The 13,448-nt window shown below is 41.5% G+C and overlaps 1 protein-coding gene across 1 annotated transcript in view; it reads right to left on the reverse strand.

Annotated features, from left to right (window-relative positions):
- Plac1 (placenta specific 1) overlaps window positions 1-11,019 on the reverse strand; it is a 165,944-nt gene extending 154,925 nt beyond the window's left edge. The window contains exon 1 of the mRNA XM_005358463.2: window positions 10,906-11,019. The gene's annotated coding sequence lies outside the window, so the exon portion shown is untranslated. The remainder of the gene's footprint in view (window positions 1-10,905) is intronic.
- Window positions 11,020-13,448: the final 2,429 nt, after the last annotated feature.

The raw sequence follows: 13,448 nt of genomic DNA on the forward strand, positions 1-13,448 counted from the left end.
AAAGAAGAAGAAGAAGAAGAAGAAGAAGAAGAAGAAGAAGAAGAAGAAGAAGAAGAAGAAGAAGAAGAAGAAGAAGAAGAAGAAGAAGAAGAAGAACAAGAAGAACAAGAAGAAGAAGAACAAGAAGAAGAAGAACAAGAACAAGAAGAACAAGAAGAAGAACAAGAAGAACAAGAACAAGAAGAAGAACAAGAAGAAGAACAAGAAGAACAAGAAGAAGAACAAGAAGAAGAACAAGAAGAACAAGAACAAGAAGAAGAAGAAGAAGAAGAACAAGAACAAGAACAAGAACAAGAAGAAGAAGAAGAACAAGAAGAAGAAGAAGAAGAACAAGAAGAAGAAGAAGAAGAACAAGAAGAAGAACAAGAAGAACAAGAAGAAGAAGAAGAACAAGAAGAAGAAGAACAAGAACAAGAACAAGAAGAACAAGAAGAAGAAGAAGAAGAAGCAAGAAAAAGACTGATGAGACGTTTCTATTTTTAAAAAAAAATCCAGGTTTTTAAATTGCTGCTTGATACCTAGGCTTGAAAAAGTACCCCCTTTAGTTCATAATTCCTTGAAAGATAACAGAAAAATCCTGTCTTGTTGGTTTCTATTTGCTCGTTCCTCTCACTTGTCTTCTCCGGAAAAAGTTTTCATATTGTCAAAAGCTTCTCTTGACCCTGTCTCCCACCCCAAGACCATCTAGGAAGGGTGCTGGGCAAACAGAAATGCATTTACACTGCCCTATACTATAATACTATACTCTTTATGTCTATAAGGAAGTCCCTGCCAGCTCTAATCCAATCACCGGAGATGAGTGGGGGAGCAGCCCTAAAGCGGTGCGATTAAGAGGTGAGCAAGCAATGGAATCTGTCAGGTCGCCTTACCCAAACACCACCAAGGCAGGAGGGGCCCAACCTGTCTGGTGAGATTCTTTTAAAAATAGCGTGTACTACCAAGGCTTAGATTTACCGGGAAAAAAATAGAATTCGCTAGGAAATGTTTAATTTATGATACACAGCTCTTGGGATACACTTGAGCATAGCTTTCTAAGGCTAAGCTATAGACCAACCCTCCTCCAGATTCTTTAAGCTCCTTTCTCAAGCCGTGAGAAACTTGCTCTGGAATGATACCCATTTGACTTCATGGTAATTTGAGCCACGTTAGGACATTTAGACCTCCAGTTCACGCTGCCGCCTTCGCTTTTCTTTCCATCACACGCCTGTTGTTCTTTACACGTATTATATTGTGCAGATTCTAATTTTCCTCCTTAAGCCCACCTCCAAGCCTCTTCCTCACAACTTGACAATTAGATTGATGAAAATTTGAAACTGTGGTCAGGTCACACCCCCTCCCCCATGCCCTTAGCGGTGAGAAGTGTGAGAGCGCATGGCATAGGTAAAGATTTAATTCGTTTTTGAAAAATGTATTGTTTATGTGTGGGTGGGAGAAAATGCATGCACCATGATATGCATGTGGAGGTCAGAGGAAAATTTAATGGGCTTGGATCTGTCCTTAGTTCCAGGGAGTAAAGTCAGGTCTTGCGCAGCAAGCATTTTGCCCACTGAGCCATCTTGTTCCCAGATGATTTTTTTCCTGGATATCACCTACCTCCAATCTGCTCTAGAATCTCCCCCTTTCCACACTTGGCTTCCGTTTCTATCTTTTTGCTCTAGTTTTACACTATCCTCTATGGTAGCCAGTGACTCTACATGCCGATTCAATTGGAAGGCAAATGAAACGAAAGCAATGGGAACAGTCAGTTTTGTGATTATTTTCCGCACGATATGAAAGCAGACTAGATATACATGAAAGGCTAACAGAAATATGACCCATATATGCAATGAAATGGTAAGCAGCCATAAAGGAAAAAAAAACCTATGATTTTTTTCCCCTCGGGGATCTTATGTCTTCTTTAGACCCCTGCAGGCCCCAGGCATGATACACAAACATAGACACAGGCAAATAGCTATATACATAAAAATTCAAAAAGCGTTTTGGAGAATAAAAAAATTGAATAAATCTTTAAAAACAAACAAACAAAGCTGAATCTCAATCTTACCATTTAAGTGACTAATTCTCACCTATATGACTGACGTTACAGAAAAAGCACCAAGAATAAATGTTTATATTATCCATGAATGGCGCCAGTGAGACACAGAAGCCTGTCTCTCACATCCAGCTAACTCTGCCCGTTGCGCCACCTTGGGGGACAGTTAACTCTGAGAAGTACTCTGTCGTTTCTGTGGAAGCTGCATGGGGTGTTTAAAAGGCACACGGCATCCCTGGTCAAAGGGACTGCTCTACTGCACTCCTTTCTTGACACTAGTCTCTCAGGACGGAATGGAAATTGTCTCTCCCTTTTTTTGAGGGGACAGGGAGTGTGGGTAAACAGCCTCTGTGTTGCTTCTTCCTAGAGACCCCCACAATTGCTGTAGACGATAATGAAACACCAGTCACTTTCACCAGGGCAATACCATGCCATAAGCCCAAAGCAAATTAGATGTGGGTGTTATGTGAAAGAAGCGGACAGGATAGCATTTGTTTCCGTCCCAAGATGTGTGCAGAAAGTCCACAGCAACCTTCAACAACACGAGCTGCCCCGAGCTAACCGAGAGGGAAAGCAGACACTGTTTTTCTACCTTTGCCTCCCCACCACTTTCAGCACACATGCAGCTGGGCTCATCAGAAAGCTAAGAACGTGGATACTTAGGAACACGTAGTTCGTTCGCCTTGGCGAAAATAAGAGAAACGCTGCCAAGGTGGAATAAGAGCCTTGATTTGAAAGACCAGCGGGCTCTGACAAATGTTCTCAAAGTATAAATTCAATATTTCAAACTCATAAGTCACACCAAGAAGACCAGAAAAAAAAACACAGGAGAAATTTACACTGGACAGATGTGGAACGTCCTGATATTCTGTGCCCTTTTCCAGCCGCAGATCAGGGTAGTTTTTCACAGTGATTTGTATAGTTTGCTTATAAAAGACAAACAGATTTAAGAGAGCATTCAGTTATGTACAAAATAATCAAAGTAATAAAAATAACTCCCCAAGTGAACCTTGACTGGACAATTTAGATGAAAATTATATAAAAGGCAGATTGTTTGGGCCAGTAACAAAGCTTTTTTATACTGGAAGAAACTCAGCAGATAAAGAAATGTCTTTTACAAATATAAAAGATAGCAAAAGAGAAAAGAGAACCAGGCTTTGTTGTTCACGTCTGTAACCCCAGCATTTAGGAGGCTATAGGCAAGGCGACCATTATGAGTTCAAGGGCAACCTGGACTACATGGGAGTTTGGTTCTGTGCTACACAGTGAGACACTGTTTCAAAACTAACTGAATAAATTATAAATCAAAATGAGGTAAAAATAAAAGTAGAAAAGGAAAACCCATAAATTGATTGTTTTCAAAAGAAACTTACTGTTTCAGAAAGACTTCCTTCTCTCAGTTTTCTGCCAAACAGATTCTTTTGCTAGGAAAACATAACCTACCAGCAACTTATGTATACACACACACACACATACACACACATACATATGCACACACACATGTCATATATAAATACATAATCATAGTTGAGAGGAAGCTTGTGAGCTATGAAGCAGATGGCAGATAGAGTTGGGTCATGGCCTGGGAATGAAAGGTGTTTTGACACGATAAGGCAACACAAGTATATCTGAGTTTCCTAGCTAAATAAATGCTCTGACCGCGCATGTCCCAGAGATGGATGAGAAGGAGACTCACGCAGAAGAGAAAGGATGGGCCGCGAGCAGTGGCAACATGGATTTGCTTTCACAGTGGCAATCGTGTTTTTAGCTTTGTGCTTAAACACATCTTAACAGCAAAAAAATAGCCCAACCCGGCTCATAATGCAACCTCAGGCTGGCCATCTGGTTTGAAGTCAAATTTAATAAACCCAAAGACATTAACTCCGTTTGTCTAGCACTACAACTAATCAAAGAAAGGCTGGTCGGACCATCAGGAGTGGGAACAAGGGGGCATAATCTGCAAACTGTTTAAGTAGAGTTTCCATGCCTGTTTAAATTGAGAGAGAGAGAGAGAGAGAGAGAGAGAGAGAGAGAGAGAGAGAGAGAGAGAGAGGTTGATTGATTTCATGTGCATAAAGGCCATCACAGCTCATATTTCTCATCCACAAGGAACTGGTGTTTGTTTAATAAGCAACTGGTTCACAACTGGGCTTCAAGCTATCTGACCACATCCTGGAACACGCCGTTGAATCACACTCAGGCCCACACTGACATCTGCAGGTAATTGAAACAGGGCTTCTAGGACTGGATTCTAGACTCTGAATCCTTGCTTAGCACCCCCGGTCAGCTCATCACAGTAGGGTGCTAACCCATAAAACTTTAATAAATATCCTGGATGGCACTGAGTTCTTTTCAAAAACATCCTCAATGTTTAAGCGCTTTCATAGAACAAATTAGCGCAGCATATAGAATATGTGCTTGATTGTGTAGAAAATTCCATGGCACAGCTGTCTCCACCTGGTGCAATTACAGCGACTTTTTATTTCCACTTTAGACAATTCTCCCCCCGCATCTCACATAGTCTCCAAGTGGCAGGCAGTACATTCTTGTTACCTTATGGAAAGATTATTCCCCAAAATTTAAACTTAAATCTGGAGTTATCCTAACTTAAACTCCCATCCATCAAAAAATTTAAACACACACCCACACCATTTTACTGTAATACATCTCTGCTAATCAGCATGTTTATTTATATAGTCCATCAAAACTCTAAACCACCTATAAAAATAGGAAGAAAACACATTTTCGCAGGATCAAGCTGCTCTGTCTGTCTAACGCATGTGATTTTTTTTTCTAAAATGCCTTTCAAGTGGGCAAAATGACAAAGCAATGTTTATCAGGTCAGTTTATAATTGCCGTATCAGTGACAATGGGATCTGTTACTAAGAGGTCCTTTTACAATGACCATCTTAGGGAAAGTCTGTTATTCTAGGCTTGTGAAATCAAGTGACTCATTCAACTTCCAAGGCAAAAATCAACATGTAAAGAAGGCCTTATTCTACACATTGAAAACAATATAAAATGCATCAAGGATTTCTAGTGGGAGAAAAACAAAACAAAACAAAAAACAATGATGATCGGGTATGGTTGTGTACACCTGTAATACCAGTAGCCTGGAGATAGAGGTAGGAGGATCATGGGCACAAGGCTATCCTGGTCTATAAAAAAAGACCTTATCGCCGGGCGGTGGTGGCGCATGCCTTTAATCCCAGCACTCGGGAGGCAGAGGCAGGCGGATCTCTGTGAGTTCGAGGCCAGCCTGGTCTACAAGAGCTAGTTCCAGGACAGGAACCAAAAGCTATGGAGAAACCCTGTCTCGAAAATCCAAAAAAAAAAAAAAGACCTTATCTCAATAGAGCAAAACAAATTAAAAAAAAAAAACCCTTTAAGGTCGGGAATGGTATTCATGCCTTTAATGGTAGCACTCAAGCGGCACAGATAGGCAGTTCTCTGTGAGTTTGAGGCCAGCCTGATCTACATAGTGAGTTCCAGGCCAATCGGGGTGACAAAGTGAGACCCTGTATCAAAAAATGATTTAAAAAAGAAAAGGAGGAATAGGGAAGAAAGGAAATGAAAACACACACACCACACTGATAATTGCTAGCTTAAGGGCTCATTAATAAATTCCACCAACAGGCACTCATAAATATGCAGTTGCCAATCTGGCAACGCGTTCCATTTCAAACGTCTATTGATATATTTATTTCTGGCGCCCAGAATACATTTTCTTAAAGAAATGAAGTAATAGCAGTTAGAGTTGCAAGTTAGTTAGCAAAAGTAAAGATCCTGTGTGTTCGCAGTGAGATGGTAGGAAACAGTTGCAGCAGGAAGATGAAGCCTATGTTGGAATGATTTTAGCATTGGTTATTTCTCAGGGTTCGAGTTTTGCTCCGTGAGGACATCATTACAGAAAGATAAGGAAGCGGGGTGTTTCAACACACTTTATATGCTAGTGTCGGAGAAGTTCCAACTTCTCTGACTTTTGATGAGGGCGCATAGTTTATGCACACAGACACTGCTGGAGGTTTTATTTAACAAATGAAAACATAAATTTGGGAGAAAGGATAGGAGGGAGATACTGGCATGGAAAGTGAGCAAGAATTGGAAGTGGAAAGAGACTAGAGAAAATATGTATTTAGATTCTACTCCTTGCCTCCCTGTTGTTCATTCCTTTTTCTTTTTTAAAGTAGGTGGTGGAGGACCGAGCAGTTTTATCATTTATTCATCCAGCAAATGCTAATTGAGTATTAACACGATGCAAAGAAGTCTTGGTCACTATCCTAACATATCTGCTCATCCAGTATGGAAAAAGACATGAAACAAATAGTATCATTCCAAGTAAAGAGTTCAAATCTCTCCCTGGCTACATGAATTTGGAGGCCTCAAAACAATAAGGGAGAAGAAAAACAAGCAAATAAACAAAAATGACACCTGTAATCCCAGGTACTTGGGAAGTTGAGGCAGAAGGATCATCACAAAACATGTTCAAGGCCAGCATGGTCTATATAGTGAGATTTAAACCAGCTAGGATTAAAGATTCTGTATTTAAAAAAAAAAGGGTCAAGCACCAGTCTGGGCTACAAAGAAAAATCATATTTTCAAAAAAAAAAAAGAAAACAAAAACAAAGAAAAATAAATCGGGGTAGGAGGAGTCAGTCAGGTAGCACAGATCAGGAGTTCAAGACCAGTCTTGGCTACACGGTTGGAGGATAATTTGGGCTACATAAGGTCCTATCTAAATCACACACGCACAATTAAAGAAGAAAAAGAAAAGAGAAAAAAAAAGGTAAGTGTCATAAAAGGAGAAGCCAGGAGGTCTCAGATTGCCTGGTGGCATCACAATGAGAAATAGCTTAGACTAGCCGTCTCGAGGCTAACAGACCTGGAGGGAGGGCCTGATAATACCAGTTGGAGCCAGGACAGATCAACGGTTCTCCAACTGACTTAACTGATAAGTTAAGCTCGGTGTGTGGGCCCTTGAACAAAAGAACCATCCAGCTTCCACACAGAGTAATAAGGAAAATAAACAATTGTTATTTTGAGGGGGAAGGGGGCAATGTAAGCTAGCTGTCATGACGGCCTATCCCAGTCTTTGGGAGGCTGACACAACAGGAATTGTTTTGAATAAATAATATTTTATTGTGTATCATTTTTAAAATCCAATCTTCCACTAGAGCACTTTAGAGACTTTTTATTTTTTTACTTCTTTTTTTTTAACACAATATTTATATCGATTATTTGGGAATTTCACATAATGCACCTCGATCATATTCACTTCTCAGTCCTCCCAGGTCTACCCCCTTGTGTTGGCTCCCCTCAAAAGGCTAAGAAGAAAAAAATATACCAGTTCCAATTTGTGATGCCTATATACTCACTGGAGCATGGTCAAACTCCCAGTGGCCAGCCCCTTAAAGATAACTGAGTCCTTCCCCACCCCCACCCCTGCCAGAAGCCAAGCAGGGTTGGGCCTGGTTAGTACTTGCTCCAGAGACAACAGGATCTTTTACTGCCCAGCCTGAGCTGCAGAGCAGGCCAGATGGGGCTATGGGCTGAGATTCTTTTTCGAAAACAATGCCCCCCACCATGCAAAGATAAATATGCAACCCATTGTGCAAAATTTGGGGGGAGAAAAAGAATATGTGGATATAGTTTTTGGTACATGCAAACTTTCTCTATAAGCATGCATGGAAACAGGAAATAATTGCTTCTGGGGGAAGGGTGCTATGGTAGATGTGGGAGGTGGCAGGGAATTCATTTAGAATTTTGAAGCATCTGAATTTATATCCAATGAATGAATGATATCTATTCTTTTAAATCAGGTATTTCTAGAACCTTTGAATAATTTCTGGGGAAAATAGGAGCTCATAAACTGGTATGATCTTTGTAGGTTGGAGGCATGATTTAAGCAGTGCCTATAAAATATTGAAATACATATGCAATCCACCAGCTATCCCCTCGGAGAATCTGCAGACGCTGTTGCCATTGGTTTCTTCTGAGGAAAGATATATTATACCCTTTGGCCAGTTTGATTTTAATTTTAAAATTTAAATATGTTTTATGAATTCTTTGAGAATTTCATACATGCAAACAATGTATTTTGATAATATCCACTTCCAATCCTCCCCTTAAACTCCTTTCAAATCTACCTTTCCACACTATGCACATCAACGTAGCACCCTCTTTCCCCTCCCCCCTTTTTTTTTATCACCCACTAGGTCCAGTTTGTGCTGCCCAAATATCTCTGAGTGCCGCGTGTCCCCTGGAGTGCAGTCGACCTAGCAGGGGCCACTCCCTTAAAGAAAACGGAGTCTCCCTCCCCCAGAAGCCATCAGTCGTCAATAGTGCTTCGGCTAGAAGTGGGGGCTGGAAATTTACTGGTTTATTGTGCAAGTCGTGTGCAGCCAAGCCCAGGAATTTTTACATATGCCCTGACTTGTGCCACCTTTCCAAAGGGAAAATGGGGGCTAATGCCTGCCCGCCCGCCCGCTTTTTGACCTAGCAATTTAGGACTCCTAAGAATCTCTCCCAGACACGTCTGTGCACAACTGTAACTCTCAGCTACTCGGCAGGCTGAGGCAGGAGAATAGGAAGCTGAGGTTCAGCCTCTGAGACACAGTGAAAATCCATGCTCCCCCAAACGTTTCTTACAGAAATACAGAAAGAAACAAAGACAAAGATATAAGGTCCTTTAGTTATATACACTAATACATTATGAAAAAAATTTAGCGGGGTAAGTGAGATGGCTCAGTGGGTAAGGACATTTGTCACCACGCCTGATGAGCTGAGACAATCCCCAAGCCCACGTGGTGTAAGGAGAGAACTGACTGCCTCAGGTTGGCCTTTGACCTCCACAGACATACTGTGGCATTCTCAACCATGTGCATCCACATGAGAAATAAGAAATAAATAAATGTAAAAAGAATGAAAAATCTAGACGACTATCAATGCAGAAGTAATTAAAAATGTGAAAAGTGAACACAGTCTAGCGCCTTGCGCAACATAAAACACATTTTTGTTTTGAGACAAGGGTCTCCCTGTGCAGCCCTGACTGCTGAGGAACTCACTCTGTAAACTAGACTAGCCCTGAACTCACAAATATCCACCTACCTCTGCCTCCCCGGGGCTAAAGGTGTGTGCCCCCACACCAGGCTAACAGAATATTCTTGAACTCTCAACGAACATCACTTCTAGTTCTTCTTTCTCTAGGAATGATCACAACTGAATAAATCCTCCTGCCTCTGCTTTCCACGTGCTAGGATGACAAGTACATGTCACCATACACGGCAGAAATCCTAGACTTCTTGACCCTTCACCTGCAAACACAGTCCCCTCTCTTTCCAGAACTCCCCAGGTCCCAAAGGAGAAGAGCCCAGAGGACAGATGCACCCCACTTAGATTTCAGTGTAGTCACCCTAGTCATCAGAGGAGTTAGCCTGAAAATTTGGGGGCTCAAAGCACCAGGCCTCAGGAAGTAAATAAAACTATTGCTATATATATGTAAATATATATATATATACATATACATATACAGAAAACACACGTTTTATACATATAACACAACTACAAATGTTGTTATACTTCATATAACAACAAAGCTATAATGCTTCACGATATACTTTTTATATGTATGTGACACTTCAAAAAGAATTTAAGGTGGGCATGGTGGCTCAGCCCTATAATCTCAGTAGGTAGGAAGATGAAGCAGGAGGATTTTCAGTGTAATGCCAGCTTGGGCTACACAGCAAGTTTGTGACTAGCCTAGGCTATGTACCAAGACTCTGTCTTCAAAACGTCAAAAAGTGTTTTGATATGTGCATGAGGAACCACCTCAAAAGTGCTTATGTATGTACAGAACAAGGAATGTATTTACATAAACCAAACTATCATACTATTTGTAAAAAGAATGTGGGGGGAGGGAAGCTTCTCTTCAACATTTTTACGATTTGAACTTTTTACCCGAGGTCCCCCCCCCATTTAAAAATGAGTTAAAATGAATATGGAATAAAAGAATGGCTTGAGACAGAGTCTTGCTATATGGACCAGGCTGACCTCAAACTCCCCATCCTCCTGCCTCAGCTTTCCACGTGCTAGGATTACAAGTACAGGCTATCACTCATGGCTGAAATCCTAGACTTCTTGATCCTTCACCTGCAAACACAGTCCCCTCTCTTTCCAGAACTCCCCAGGCCCCAAAGGGAGGAGAGCCCAGAGGACAGATGCACCCCACTTAGATTTCAGTGTAGTCACCCTAGTCATCAGAGGAGTTAGCCTGAAAATTTGGGGGCTCAAAGCACCAGGCCTCAGGAACTTGACCAGAATTTTCTTTCTCTGCGGAATGCATTCTGACCTTAGCTCTCCTTTAACCAGAGAGATAAGCAAGCAAAGCCCTGAAGGGCTTTTAGGCCCCTATCCCCTAAGCCTCCTGCAAGTTGCCTCTTGTCCTTGAAGACAAGATGGGGTTGTTTTCCAAGAAGTTAAAGGTGAGGCAACCAGTCCTTTCTTACCACACTTTACAGAGGAAAGAGCAGAATCCCCCAAAGGAAATCCAAAAAATACCCCCCAAAAGAGCATTCCACACAGGTTAAACAGCTCCTCACATTTCGACATGCCAGCATGACCCATTGGGTTCCAGTATCAAAGTTTTTATGTCTATTTATCCCTATGATTTGGACCATATCTGGATATCGCTTAGAACCATTGCGTCCCTAACACGTTTCTCTAGATCAGCTTTTTCTTTGCTGTTAATTTTTAAAACACAGGTCTTTAGAAATCTTATTTTCTACATTTATTCCAATAGAAAACCGAATCACTCATGTAAATGAAAAATCAGTATCACGTACCAGAGAGATAAAGAGAATATTAATAAATTTTACCTAAGACGGAACTCCTCGACAAAGACTCCTCGTGCAAGTCCTCCTCAGAGATATCTGGAAGGCGGGCCACCAATGCTCCTCCTAGGGTTTATAATGTCTGGGAAATACTTTCCTGGAGATTCTGTGTCAGCTTCTCCTATAGGTTACCATTCCCCTGTGATTTTCCTTTAGCCCCGCCTATCAGTGAGAGTGACATTCCTTCAGCTCCCTCTATAGGTTGGAGTGTGGGAGTGTCAGCCAGCACGATTTTATTGAGTGACTATTCTTTTTCAGCTCCAGCATTAACTGCTTAGGACACAGGATAAAAGGGGGGAACAAATTGGAATCAATCACAGATGGAGAAAGGTGAGGAGGGTGGGATTAGAAGGACTTCGGACCAACTAGCCACACAGGGTCCATGTCCCGGGGGCATCTATTTAAACTGGGACCAAAAGCACAGTGGCAGAAATGTCTTAGGGACTTCCAAATGATCAGATACAGTGGGAAGTTATCAGGCCACTTGTTAATTGACCTTGTGAGTCACTCCCTCCTCTGCTTCACAGAAGCAGTCGGCTGCAGATTTTTCTCCTACCTCCCTGCCACCTTCTCTTTTCTTTAACCAGACGCCTAAATGTTGATGATTGGCAGGATCCCTCCCGCCCTCCCTTCTCCTTATGACCTTCCCTGCTGAGGTCTGCACACACAGCTTCCACCTACTTTGTAAGCTACACTCCCAGATCCTAAACACACAAAGCCAGTCCCTCTCCAGCCTCCTTAAGTATTATAGCATTATTACATCTTTGTAATGGAGCTTTGTTCAGCCTGTGTCTAGCTCCATCTACCTGATTCAGCCTCAAACCACTAGGATACATCAATTGGGGGAGCAGGAGATGGAAGATTCAGCTCCAGCCTTCTGTGCACCTTCTGAGATGCCTTCTGGAACCACGGTGTTTGCATTTTATGGGTCAACTCACCTAATTACCCCCCCCCCTTTTAAAGATAAGATCTACTTTAGGCCTGGTGGCACAAACCTGTAATCCCAGCACTTGGAAGGCTGAGATAGGAGGATATCTATTCTAAACCAGCCTGGGCTCCATGGCCAGAAAGACATCTGTCTCAAAAGAAACTAACAAACCACAGGGGAAAAAAATTGAGGTGTAAACAATCAGACATAAAAGAAACATGTAGGTATATGAGTTAATCACCAGAATTTAAAATGAGTTTTTGCTTTTTGTTGTTTCAGACCCCCTTCTTTTTTTCTTCCTTCTGTAGGGACAGCAATGTAGGGAGCCACAAAGGGTTAGTCCTAGGAGAGCGTTCTTCCTGAAGAAGTCCAAGTGGTGGCTGGCAAGGTTGGAAACCGGCTACATATAGCAGAAAGGAGTAAACGATTTGGGGGGGGGATAAAAGAATCAGGGGTCTAACTGCCAGGAAATAGAGTTCCAAATGTTTAGTGAGGGCCCTGGAATGACTCGTGATGGTGAACTGAAATCAGGGGTACTAGTATGAACTTACGGTTTTTCTTTTATTGAGACAAGGCCTAGACTGGCCTGGAACTCAAAATACTCCTGCCTTAGTCTCTTGAATGCTATTTCAAGTGTGCACGACAGAACGCATGATTTCGATTAGACAGACATGTCTGCACATGTCTGTTTATGTGGCGTACATATGCATGTATTCTCTGTGTCCTAAGGCCTCTGAACAATTATGTCCTGGTGGCAACAATGATACCTGGTGCCCTTACTTAGATTTTACCATCATTCTCTAACTGAATCAGAGCTCCTTGGAGAAATGGCTGATCCCCTAGGACAAGGAAAGTATGAATCTGGGATATCTTGTAACCAAGAGTTAAAAACAAAACTCTAAACCAGCATAGGGCAAAAGGACATAGCAGGGGCAGGAGAGATGACTGAGCAGTAAGAGTACTTACTGTTCTTCTAAAGGACCCAAGTTTTGTTGCCAGCCTGTAACTCCAGTTCCAGGGGATTCAATGTTTTTCTCTGGCCTCTGCAGGCACCCACACACATGTGTGTATATACACACATCCATGTAAAGATATCTTTTTTTTATTTAAGAAACACAGGAACTTATTCCTGCATGGCTCAGAAATTATACACACGTGCACACACGTACACGCAAAGGTTGAGGAGGCATCATCTAGAAAGAGTGGTAAAACAAGTGTGGTTCAGTGTTAAAATGTTAAAAACTGGGAACTGAGATGAATGTCTCTGGGTGTTCTTACAGTTTCTCTGGACTTAAAAAACAATTTCAAAAATGTAAAGTCTTTTAAAAGTAAGTAGTCCATTTTTTAAAAAAATATTGAAAGTAAAAAAAAGTGTTTATAATGTGAGTCATGAACTAAAGTCTTAATTTTATACAGGTTTATAAATAGATTTTTAAAAAAGATCAACTGAAAGCAAACAAGAAATCTGTGACTATGGTAAAAGGCATCTAAACAGTTAAACACAACAAAATACCCCTGAAGAGCTGACAGATCATGTGGACAGATTGCTTCTCTGCTGGGCCAGCCAGCGTGAACTTGAACATAGCTATCTGTTAGTTCT

This window comes from Microtus ochrogaster, chromosome X, assembly GCF_000317375.1.
Source record: "Microtus ochrogaster isolate Prairie Vole_2 chromosome X, MicOch1.0, whole genome shotgun sequence".
In the NCBI taxonomy this organism is placed as follows: Eukaryota; Metazoa; Chordata; class Mammalia; order Rodentia; family Cricetidae; genus Microtus; species Microtus ochrogaster.